This window comes from Lithobates pipiens, unplaced genomic scaffold, assembly GCF_037356315.1.
Source record: "Lithobates pipiens isolate NorthernLeopardFrog02 unplaced genomic scaffold, aLitPip1_a1.2 Scaffold_13, whole genome shotgun sequence".
Classification (NCBI taxonomy): domain Eukaryota; kingdom Metazoa; phylum Chordata; class Amphibia; order Anura; family Ranidae; genus Lithobates; species Lithobates pipiens.
In genome coordinates, this window is record NW_027507718.1 from 116,456,031 (window position 1) to 116,468,410 (window position 12,380).

General features: G+C 41.1%; 1 protein-coding gene across 5 annotated transcripts in view; it reads right to left on the reverse strand.

Annotated features, from left to right (window-relative positions):
- Positions 1-12,380, reverse strand: part of ANO8 (anoctamin 8) — a 150,336-nt gene that overhangs the window by 101,125 nt on the left and 36,831 nt on the right. Inside the window, exon 1 of one of the 5 annotated variants that reach the window (XM_077475426.1) lies at positions 8,421-8,509. The exons of the other annotated variants lie outside the window; for them this stretch is intronic. The gene's annotated coding sequence lies outside the window, so the exon portion shown is untranslated. Of the gene's footprint in view, positions 1-8,420; positions 8,510-12,380 lie in introns of those variants that run through there. 5 annotated transcript variants of the gene reach the window in all.

The following is a 12,380-nucleotide window of genomic DNA, read 5'->3' on the forward strand; positions in this document are numbered from 1 at the left end:
GCACCCCAGTGCCGCCCATCAGTGCCCAGCAGTGCCGCCCATCAGTGCCCAGCAGTGCCGCCCATCAGTGCCCAGCAGTGCCACCTATCAGAGCCACCTATCAGTGCCACCTATCAGTGCCCATCAGTCCCATCTATCTGTGGTACCTATCAGTGCCCATCCGTGCCACCCATCCATGCCACTTATCCGTGCCACCCATCCGTGCCATCTTATCTGTGCCCATCTTTGCCCATCAGTGCCGCCTTATCTGTGCCCATCGGTGCCGCCTTATCTGTGCCTATTAGTGCCGCCTTAACTATGCCTATCAGTGCCCACCAGTGCAGCCTATCAGTGCCCACCAATGCAGCCCATCAGTGCCCACCAATGCAGCCCATCAGTGCCCACCAATGCAGCCTATCAGTGCCGCCTAATCAGCGCACTTCAATGAAGGAGAAAAATGACCCGTTTGCAAAATTTTATAACAAACTATTAAAACATGATTTTTTTTATTTTTATTTTTTTGCATCTTTTTTTGTTTGTTTAGCAAAAAATAAAACTCCGAGCTGTAACTAAATACCACCAAAAGAAAGCTCTATTTGTGGGAAAAAAATGATAAAAATTTCATTTGGGTACAGTGTTGTATGCCCGCGCAATTGTCACTCAAAGTGCATCAGCGCTGAAAGCTGAAAATTGGTCTGGGACTGAGGGGGGTTTAAGTGCCCAGTAAGCAAGTGGTTAAAGGAGAAAACCCACAAGAATTTGAAAAATTCCTTAGGAATCTCTTACCTTATCCAGCTGCAGGGTTCTGTGCTAACAGAGCCAATCTTCACCTCTCACAGTGGGCTCCATTTAGACAACATTCAGGGACTGGGGCCCCCTTTTTTATAGGGGGATCCACAGCCCTGGGTCCGTAAAAAGCACCCCGCCAGGAATATGGCTGAAAAAAACAAATACTGGATCCCGGGGTCCCGCTCTCTAAAAAGAGAATCGTTACAGGCAAAATCTTGTTTCTTTGAACACGAGGCCCTGGTACCATTCAAGTCGGCCTGAAAAAGACACCTTGAATGGCTGCATGGCTTACTCCAGTAAGGAATATTCCAACGGAACTCAACACAGCACATCTTTACTCATGACCAACACCTAAGGACACCTAAGGCCAAAAAAACTGAGGTACTCCCGGTAAGGGGCGGGAATTTAACTTCCTGTTTAGGGTGTTCCAGCGTCCACCACCTAAAGGTGCCATATAACCAATACAGGTGTCCCATGATGTACGATAAAGATATATTTGTATGAATCTGCACATTAAAAAGAAAAAAAAGCAGAGCAACAGGTTGTGGTACAGCTACTGTACTGTTCCATGCTAGTTTTCTGTATCTATAGTGTAACCTCAAAAGGCACTTGCTACACACTATTTGTTATAAGAATGCATGTTAATGCAACAAATGGCACATGTGTATTGACATTTGTTGCATTGACATGGATTCAAATAGGGATGGGCTGCAAAGGGGACTGGGATGCTAGGAATGGGGGCTGAGGACACTGGTGTAAAGGGTGGATGTCTGTTGTGTAAGGTGGAGGAACTGTGATATGAAGAGTGACAGAAGACATTTAAATAAAGGAGGCGCTGTGATATAAAATGTAAGTAATGTAAATGGGGGCTGTATCGTAAAGAGGGGATTCTGAAATGTAAAAGGGAGCACTGTGGTGTAAGGGGGTGGGGTTGTGATGTGAAGAAGTCAAGTCATAGCACGAGACTCCGACCTCTGCTGGATGAAAATTTTAATGTCTGCACCGCTATGATTTTTAATTTAATAACCCTTCAATAACCATTTGCCTCTCTATGAGAAAATGAGGCAAGGACTCTTGACCACTATAGATGGCGACTATGTTTTTTGTTCCTATTTCCTTATTTTCATTCATTCCTAATGCATAATAAAGTTCATAAGGATACATCTGTTTAGTTTTAAACAGTTTTATGGCGCAGCCACGGACTGGAAAGGACTGTCATTCGGTCCGTTTTCGGACTGCGGTCTGCCATTTAGTTATGCCTGGCTTAGAGTATGGAGAAAGTCTGGTTACTTTTTTATTGTCCCAATTCTACCATTAAAAAAAAAAAAGGACTACTCTTTTTCCTCTCTTTTTTTTTTTACATTTTTTTAACCACTTCAGCCCCGGAAGAATTTACCCCCCCCCCCCCTTCCTGACCAGAGCACTTTTTGCAATTCAGTACCGCGTCGCTTTAACTGACAATTGCGTGGTCGTGCAACATTGCACCCAAACAAAATTGACGTCCCTTTTTCCCACAAAATATAAATTTCTTTTGGTGGTATTTGATCGCCACTGCGTTTTTTATTTCTTGCGCTATAAACAAAAAATGAGACAATTTTGAAAAACACAATATTTTGTACTTTTTGTTATAATAAATATCCCCATTTTTTTTTTTTTTAAAGCAATTTTTTTCTCAGTTTAGGCGGATATGTATTCTCCTACATATTTTTGGTAAAAAAAATAAAAAATAACGCAATAAGCGTATATTAATTGGTTTTCGCAAAAGTTCTACAAAATAGGGGATAGATTTATAGCATTTTTATTATTTATTTTTTTTTACTAGTAATGGCAGCAATCTGCAATTTTTATCGTGACTGCGACATTATGGTGGACACATCAGACAATTTTGACACATTTTTGGGACCATTAGCATTAATACCATGATCAATGCTATAAAAACAGGAACACACGATCTGTCACTCCTGTCAGAACAGAACAGGGAAGTATGTTTACACACACTCGTCCCTGTTCTGTATCTCCTACTCACGATCACTCGTGGCCGGAGGTCATCGCGACCGTTGCGCCACGAGCATCAGCTCCCTTGCTGTGCAGTGGGTGCACGCAGGCCTGATATCCCTACCCCGTAAACCGACGTATAGCTACGACGGCTCGCGCAGGGGAGCCAACCTGCCACAGTTTAACTGCTGCGGCTGGTCGGGAAGCGTTTTAAAAGACAGTTGGTATTCTAAAGCGGTATTTCTCAACTGCAGTCCTCAAGGCGCCCAAACAGGTCATGTTTTCAGTATTTACCTCAGATGAAACGGCTGTGGTAATTACTAAGGCAGTGAAACTGATCAAATCACTCAATCTGTGCAAAATAAAAGCCTGAAAACATGACCTGTTGTGGCGCCTTGAGGACTAGAGTTGAGAAACATTGTTCTAAAACATGTGGATAGCATTGTCACAATTGCATACCACTGTGTTGCAGTTCTGTTAACTGTCTATGCACAATGCCCATTAGGGCACATAAATTCTTTAGATTATTAAAAAGACAGCTCTGTTTTTGCTTTCATTTTCATGTCTCTAGAACAAAGTTTCTCAACTCCAGTCCTCAAGTACCCCCAACAGGTCATGTTTTTAGGATCTCCTTCAGATGAAATGGCTGTGGTAAATACTAAGGCAGTGAAACTGATCAAATCACCTGTGCAAAATAATGGAAAGCTTGAAAACACAACCTATTGGGGGTACTTGGGGACTGAAGTTGAGAAACATTGCTCTAGAAGATGAACTGATATCAAGAAACCTGGGAGGCAGGGTTGATGTCTGGACACTGCAAAGGTCATTGGAACCTGATCTAGTCACAGCAACCCACTCCTGTTATATATAGAGCAATCCAATGACTACTCCATCTACAGCTGAAGGGTTAATTTCAGCTCAGGTTGAATTTGACTGCCAGCCCATGTCACTTAGTTCCACGTATGAATTCCAACTATTACTCATTACTACTAAGTATTTTACTCTTCTCTCAATCCTGTGCGAAATGAAGAGTGACTGATACATGTTTACTGTCATAAACAAGAGGTCTCATTACCAATGTGGCCAATTACTTAAACATGGTGTACGTGTTGAATCCAAATTTTGACACCTGTGACACATTGGTTGTGGACATTTTACTTACTAAAAAAGCAAACCTGTAATTACGCCCACTATAGTAGATCAGGGTTCTGAATTATGCAAAATACCGACTTTAACTAGCTAGTTGACACTTGCCCCACTTCCTTATGCGCCTCACCACCGATTAGCGAGGCCGAACATTCTAAAATAAAATTATAACACCCAATGATATCCAAAATTGGATTAGGTAGACTGACCCTCTAAATGGTATGCCATAATTGTAAACTATATGCATCCAGTATATTTGGAGTCTTAAGTATTTTCAATGCTGCCAGACAAAATACTTTCGACAGAAAGGAAAAGTATGTCATGAAATGGAGTCCAGGTATAACTTTTATTTGTTCTAATAGAGTCGTATTTAGAAGAATGGCATCAAACGTATTTTAAGGATTATAAAAAAAGTCCTCATTCATCAAGGTCTAGGTCCTTTGCGCTGGAGGAGTAGGGATGGATAATTATTATCCTGGAGTTATATTTGTTCAGATGCAGTTTTAGCTGGCAGTGCTAAATCATTGTGCTGAAACTGCATCTATTAAATATAACTCTAAAACAAAATCATCCATCACAGTCCTACAGCTGGAAATGGGACTCATTGAACCACTTCTTAGCCCATTGCAAACCCTTCTGGTGGTTTAGCATAGAAGCTCTCTGTGTGGCCAACTGATGCTTTGCACATACAATCAAGAGTGCAATGCATTATGCTTTGATGTATCAGTTACTGAAACCCACAACTTTATTTTGACGTTACACAGCTCTACTGTGGACCAACAATTAAAGCCATACACTGTCCACCATGTTTTTGCAACAATGGCTGTCTTCAACACTGTTGATGCTAATGAGGTGTCTTGTGTTCTAGTTCATGGAGTCTCTCTTTGAGACTGTCAAAACTCGTTTTGTTTTAGCCCCCTTTTCAGTAAATGATCCAGGTATTGCTGATGTACTTTTACATATTCAAAAACCATGGTTGGACCCATGACTGAAGCAGATACAGATTTTAACATTTTCTGGCCAATGCGTGCCCATAGTGCTAAGCACTTCTTTAACCACTTAAGGACCGAGCCTCTTTCTGAGATGTGTTGTTTAGAAGTTAAAAACAATTTTTTTTGCTGGAAAATTACTGAGAAACCCCAAACATTATACATTTTTCTAACACCCTAGAGAATAAAATGGTGGTTGTTGCAATACGTTCTGTCACATTGTATTGGCGCAGCGGTCTTACAAGCGCACTTTTTTTGAATTAAAAAGCAAGACAACAGTAAAGTTAGCCCAATTTTTTTATATTGTGAAAGATAATGTTATGCCGAGTAAATTGATACCCAACATTTCACACTTCAAAATTGCGCCCGCTCGTTAATTGGCGACAAACTTTTACCCTTAAAAATCTCCATAGGCAAGATTTAAAAAATTCTACAGGTTGCATGTTTTAAGTTACAGAGGGAGTCTAGGGCAAGAATTATTGCTCTCTCTCTACCGATCGTGGCAATACCTCACATGTGTGGTTTGAACATCGTTCTCATATGCAGGTGCTAGTCACGTATGCATTCGCTTCTGCACGCGAGCTCGTCGGGAATTTTTTTTCTTATTTATTTTACTATTTTTTTTACATTTTTACACTTTTTTTTTTTTTAAAACAGAGGCCCTTTAAGAGCTATGGACGTTTTGACATCGCGTTCACCCTGCACTGATATGGAGATGGGTGGGGGTTATCTTCCCCTCACTCGTCTCCATACCCAGGCAGGGGACAGAGGTGATCGCCTCCGCCGCTGCCGATGGCTCAGGTAAGCGGTGGAGGGCACCGGATCGCCGTGGAGGGGGCCCCCTCCCACCACCGATAAAAATGATCCTGCGGCGATTCCACTGCAGAGATCTCTTATCTTAAACCGGACCACTCACTGAAGATTAAGATACTGGAGTTATGGCAGCTAGCTGCTGCCATAACAACAATATCCTACAACAACAGTGGGCGGTCCAGGTGGTTAAATAAAGAAAGTTTTACATTTTAATAAATGTAAAAGGTTTTACACTATTTGGAGCCTTTATCTTTTATGTACCACATCTATCCATCTATCGGTCTGAGCCAATGAGATGCAGCTTAAGGATAACCGAGCGTGCATACTGTGAATGGGAACTAGGATGTGTTTAGAAAACAAATGCTTTTTTTGATTCTCTGTAACGGGGTATCATAGGAAGCTGGTAAGAAGTCATTTCTTATATCTGGTGGTGGATTCAGCACATAATTTGACAGCGATTGGAGACACCATTGTATATATTGATGGACTTGACCATTATTTGAGCACTGATGGACTTTTTACTGATTTTGAATTTATGCAATTATCAATTGCTTATAGTTTTATCACAGTGCCCGTCAGCACCTCCTATCAGTGCCCATCAACAGCCTCATCAGCGCATATCAGTGAAGGAGAAAAATTACCTGCTTTCAAAATTTTATAACTATGAAACAAACAGTTTTGTTTATTTTGTTACAAATTTGGTCCTTTTTTGTTTTATTTAACAAAAACTAAAAAAAAAAACAGCAGCAATTAAATACCACCAAAAGAAAGCTCTATGTGTAAAAAAAAAAAAAAATTATAAAAATTTTATTTGGGTACACTGTAGCATGACCGCGCAATTGTCACTCAAAGAGTGACAGCGGTGAAAGCTGAAAATTGGTCTGGGCAGGAAGGGGGTGTAAGTGGCCAGTAAGTAAGTGGTTAAGTAGACATTACCTGCATTAAAAGACTAAACACTAAAACAGAAACAGGCAGGTGTTTATAAAATGAATAAACAAGGAAGCTGCATAGACTATGATGATCTTCAGTGTATAGACAGAATATGAATGGACAGCTCATACAACTATATAGCTGCCTGCCACTTGGACAGCACTAAACCCTGGTAGCTCAGGAAAACCCTTGTAAACAAAGCCTAAATGCTAATCAGCAGTCTGCATTTTAAATTATAATAACTGTTGGGAGAGGGAACGCAGACATTTTAACATAAGCTTAAAGAGATGCTGTCAACTTGCCCATGCAATGCAACAAGACATAGACCCCTAACCTTCCTTACCTGACCTCCCCTTTTGAAACCAACAGTTTTCAAGTGGGGGGGGGGGTTGTGACCTGCTCCCCTGTGACAGTGCTCCAATTACTGGACCCGAGTACTCACATGTGACTGAGGGAGTGACATCACCACTATCTTGGGTCACTATCGCAGATTTTAGCACTGGCTGTAACGGAGGAAGGAGCACTGAGAGTGCACAGACAATGTTAGTATAGGGAGGGGTTTGCAAGGTGTTGTCTCTGCACTGTACGGGCAAGGGGACAGGATCTACAAGTTCCATTCTAATGATGTATGTCAAACAGATTTTGGACTACACAAGAACAGGCGAGATTTTGTGTGTAGAAAGCAGTATTTTCTATATACAGAAGACTTCATGTGCAGTTTTACTTTGAAAAATATTCTTGGAGTATCCCACCACACCCCTCCATCCCTATCCAAGTACTCCAAAAACATCCCCTAGACTGGTCATTAAAGAAACGAGCGAAAACGTGTTGTATGCAGCTGGCCGTGTAAACTACTGTGTGCCTGGCTGCTAGGCAAAATTCCTGTGGCTCATACAGGAGTAGTGCTACACCTAGTAATCCTGAGAATTACACATTCGCTGTTCTGGGTGGCTATGCGCACTCCTTCACTGTATCTATGGCAGGAGCCATGGTTTGCACACAGGCTGAACTTCAAACATGCCCTCTTCATCTCTATTACATGGGAGAGTAATGAGGGTTTACACAAATAATATAACATTGTTTAATGGCTCCAGGACATGATGGATAAGGACACTGCATTTCTGGCAAGACCAGTTATTTTCTGCACTTGCTTGAAATATTCTTAGCGTAAAAAAAAAAAAAAAAAAACGGAAAAAAACCCCCAAAAATAAATGTGGACTCTAGGAGACTGGCAAGCAGAGGTATTACATTTTCTGCTCTTGGGTTTAAGATGACAATCCCTGGGATATGAAAGAGCTCAGGGCTTTACAAGAATGCTCCTAGATAAGGTTTTGAAAATCTCAGAAAACATGGGATTTTTGCAGTACCTTTTAAAAATGCAAGCAGGCAGCAAAGGATAAAGCTTTGTTTGAACAAAGAGGAACATTTTTGCTCATGTAACCATATAACCGGACATGCAACATTTCTGAAGTTACACGTGTATGGTAGATGAGAACAGATAAGCCGTGCTCCTGTCTAGATCATAGTTCTTAAGAAAAGAAATTGCATTAAAAAAAAAAAAAAAAGTATTCTTTGCGCACGTCTGTTTTATAGTGCTTGGGCCACACAAATCGTATAGAGATCCATTCAGGCGTTGTGGTGCCATAAAGGACTGTTGCTTTTTTTTACACTGTATAGGTGTGTTGGAATGCAGCACAAAAAAATAAAAAAAATAAATAGTTTCTTACTTGAACAACTTTTCATCATGACAAAAAAAAAAAAAAAGGGAGTTAGTCTTACCTGTAACTCTGTTTTCCGTAGTCTTCCAGGGCAGCCTTTGAGAGATGGAGCTCCTCCTCCTACACAGGAAACATATTGCAAATTAGTCTTTTAAGGTGGTCCCTCCGGTCCCTGGTCAATCATCAAAGAGAATCGAAGGCCGGAATCTGAAAGGCATAAAACACAAAACACCACAAGGTTAAACATTAGGGTGGGATCGTGCTGCCCTGGAAGACTACTCGTAACAGTTACCGGTAAGACTAACTGTTTTTCCCCCAGTCATCTCCCAGGTCAGCCCTTGAGAGGACAACCAAGTACCCACCAGACTAGGGTGGGACAACGGTTTGGAGGACTTTCTACCAAAAGCCTGGTCCTGACTGGATAGGAAATGTTGAACAAAAGGTAGAGAATCTTGGGAAAAATTTTCTTCTTGCGGAAGTTCTCTTCGTCCACGAAAAAAAACCCTCTTTTGTGGAGGTTTACGCTTCTCGGTCAGGAGGTTTTCTTCCTGTCCAAATAGCCCTCCTGGCTACCTCCTGATCTCGCCAGTAGGTTTTTCAGAATCTCTTCTCTAGGCGTACCATCCTTGATCTGGTCTTGAAGTTGGGAAGAGCCAAAAATTTGAGGTTTCTTGCCACGTAAGTGGTGGCAAGCACAGGCTTCAGACTGGCAACACTCATTTATCAGGATAATGTCACCTCTCTTGTCCATACAATCCTTCAGATGCCCCTTGTCTTCAAAGGCTAAAGAGGACTTTTTGGAGACTTTAGATAGCGGAGCATCCAACTTAGGATTCTTGTTCCATACCGCCTGTGAATAGTCATTGAAAGGGAACTGCTTCTTGTTGCTAGCTGCAAAGGAGGGCTTCTTTTCCGGGTCTGCCCATTCATTACGCACGACATCCGACACCACCTGATGGACCGGGAATACATTGGACTTTTTATTCCTTCGACCTTCGTACATTAAATCATGTTTTGATGAAAGTTCCTTTTCTTCCTTTATTTCCAATGTTTCGGAATTTTGTTCTCCATCTTCCTGCTCTGAATCTGAGCTGTTGTGGCTACCTCACTAACCACGTCACTACCCGCTTGTTCCCCCACCGTCTCCTGTGACCCTGGGGTGACTGATTTTGGCGAGGCTATGGGAAAGGATCTTTCAGAGGGAGCTATTAAAGGTTTTACCTCTAAAATAATTTTTTTGAGATCCTTAAAAAAGGTAGAAGCCATGTCATCCCTCACGGATCCAACATTTTTTCTCTAGCTTGCATCTGACTGTTTTTTAACCAGTCTTTCTATGCACACTTAAAATAGTGATTCTGTGTATTCCAAACTGTCAAACCACCCAATGGCTGGTGTCATAACGGATCACATGTGCAGAACCATGGCAGCTGAAGATTAAACAGAGACAAAGATGGCAGCTTCCGTGGATGAAAACGATAGGGGAGTTTACTTCCACTTTAAGTTGTTATGGGTGACGTTCCGCCTTAAGATTTGCCAGGAAAACGGCACCACACTAAAAACAGTAATGGCTGTCCTCTTTCAATAGGAAAACCATTTAATTACACAGTGCATCGTGTATACAATGCACTGTCTAAGCAAGATACTGAAATGAACAGCATAAACTATCTGAAGTAACAGGTGCCCATCATATCTTAAATTAACGATTTCAATAGCAAGTCCTGGCAAAAGTAAAGTAAAAGTAGAGTAAAGACTGCAGACAATCATATTATAGTAGTTGTCATGAAATTACTTAGTGGGTAAAAAAAAAGTGATGAACACATTACCCTTTTCTAGATAAATATATATCTACAGGCACCATTGACTTAAAATGTTCTCCACATGTCGGTAACAACCTATTTGATCCATACATACAAAGAGGCCAAAACAAATAAGTACAGAAGTGAAGTTATGTGTAATAAAATGGATTTGCTCCTGAGCTGGGCTGTGTGCATCTATTGACACACGGAATGTGGCTCAACCCCAGCCCCTCCTCATAGCATATGATTGACAGGAACAGGAGCCAATGAGTACCGCTGCTGAGAGAGGGGAGAGAGCAGCTGTAGACAGGCACAGCGTTGGATCGACACAGACTCAGGTAAGTAGGGGTAGGATAGGGGGAATGATACTATTAGTATAATTTTACCTTAATGCAGGGGATGCATTGAGGAAAAAAATGTTTTGCCTTTACAACGGCTTTAAAGCAGAGCTTGCATTAATGCATAATGTCCAATCATGTTGCACACTCTAACGCCCTAATTACAAATGCCTACAAGAGAGTGACATAACAGGGTTTTTTGCCGGTTCCTGACAAACGGAGAATCCCAAATCTTGTTTGAATGCACTTATGCACGGTGTCTTCTTTTTTAAATGGTCCCCCTGCAGGTTGACGCCATGATGTGCTAGTATGCACTAGCTCATTATGACAGACTTACCTCTCAAATGGAGCTCTCCAGCGCTGAGCTGTCACAGCACCCTGCGCTTCCAGTATTCCTTCGGGGTTTATGCTCTCCAGCCACTTGAAATCAGAGACAGAACCTTGGGAGTAAGGTCTTCTTTTTTTTTTTTAATTTTACAACTTTCCACTAGTATTTTATACTCAGAGGAGAGTGGGAAGCTGACACATTAGCAGACCTTCTGTTTTAGCACAATATGGGTTTTTGTTATCAAGGTTTCAAAGAAAGTGAAACCATTAGATCAGCTCTTCCTCAGGCAAGAAACATATCTAGTAACAATTTAACAAGCAAGTGTATTTATTCAAACAGAAACTGAAAAAAAAAATCACCACCAAGATAAATATGCAAGGATAATCAGTATAAAGGAGGAGAATACAAAGTGAAACATCTAATAATTCCTAGAGGCAACATGTGTAGGATAAATGACACGGGGGGTAATGGATAGAGTTGCAAGACACAAGACACAAACACTCTGTCAGAGATACGTTTATACAACGGCAATTGTATAAACGTATCAACGGTAATTATAGACCATATCCCTAAAAATAGTATGAGCACGGATCATAGACTGCTTCTGAGAATAAGCGAATTGATTCATCGTTTATACACTCTCTACCTGTGGGGCTTAAACCTTTTTTTTTTTCTTGTTGAGTTTTGAATTTGTTTTATACAAAATCTGCAGTATATTACATTGTACCTTCGCGATTACTTTTTATTTTGGTTTCTGGTTGCTAAAATACACTTGCTTGCTAAATTATTTATACATGTGATTCCTTGACAGAGGAAGAAGAGCTGATCTAAGCCTGAAACTGTTGAACTATGAAACACTAATCTTTCGTCAATAAAAAAAAAATGATTGAGTGCTGCAACGTTGGACTTTTTTGCTATATTTGAAAGGGATTGGGACAGCCCTGTTGCATGGCACTCACTTTAGGCTACAAGATTTAAACCGTTGTTTTCTCAGATAGTAATAAATTCCATTCTGGGCTTTGTAGAACTTTAGGTAGGATAAAGCCTCTCTTCCTAGGTCCACACGTTACCTGGTAGCCAGACCTCATTGTAATGCCCTGTACACACGGTCGGACATTCCGACAACAAAATCCATCGGATTTTGTGCCAATTTGTCTTGCATATACACGGTCGGACAAAGTTGTCCAAAAATCCAACCGTTCTTAACGAGGTGATGTACAACACGTACGTCTGGGCTATAAACAGGCCAGTAGCCAATAGCTGTGGTCTCTTAAATTTATTCTGAGCATGCATGGCACTTTGTCCGTCAGACAAATCGACGATCAGATTTTGTTGTTGGAAAATTTTAAATCCAGCTCTCAAACTTTGTGTGTCGGAAATTACGACGGAAAAAGCCAGATGGAGCCCACATACGATTTGATTTTCCAACAACACGATCCGATCGCGCATTTTCCATCGGAAATTCCGACCGTGTGTACAGGGCATTTGTCTCAGCTGTCCACAGGCCTTTTTATATCTTAAAGCAGATCTTCACCCTAGAAACAAAAAATGAAAATATT